Source organism: Helicoverpa zea, chromosome 11, assembly GCF_022581195.2.
Source record: "Helicoverpa zea isolate HzStark_Cry1AcR chromosome 11, ilHelZeax1.1, whole genome shotgun sequence".
In the NCBI taxonomy this organism is placed as follows: Eukaryota; Metazoa; Arthropoda; class Insecta; order Lepidoptera; family Noctuidae; genus Helicoverpa; species Helicoverpa zea.
The window spans coordinates 1,949,639-1,950,289 of record NC_061462.1 but is presented as its reverse complement, the minus strand read 5'-3'; positions in this window follow the sequence as shown (position 1 = coordinate 1,950,289).

Genomic DNA, 651 nt, shown 5'->3' with positions numbered 1-651 from the left:
TTATAACCAGATAACACAAATAACTGATACAATTTCAGTACTTATATCAAGACTAAAATAAATACTATAAAGATTGAGATAAAACAAATAAAAAAAGGCGTAGTGGCCATTGTCCAAGGTTGCAGCGCAGACGCATCGTAGACGCTGATTAGACGTTATCAGTGTAAGTTTGTTTTGTACTTATACTATCTGTGTGCTTTTAAAGAAAAGAGGGAAAATATGGGTGTGCTCGATTTGAGTGTGGCACTTAACTATGTTCGGCCATTCAGAGAATGCGTTCCTGACACGTCGCGATTGAACTGACGACGTAACTACATTCATTGATTATTGATATAATAATGTTGTTTTAATGCTCCTCAATTGTTAAAACGGTAAACAACCAGCAAAAATATTTTTATCGTAACTGCAACGCCATTGCAAAGTTACGTCGTCAGTTCAATCGCGACGTGTCAGGAACGCATTCTCTGAATGGCCGAACTATAAAAGTAAACAATCTTGAAAAAAACTAAGTTGTACTTATATGTTTCAATCGATCAAGCTGTTGTTGTAATTGTAACTTTGTATTTACGTTTTTATCCGTATAATTCAATTTTAGCCGCATTCTATTTATAAACAATTTTTTTAAATAAACAGTTATGGATATCAAGATTG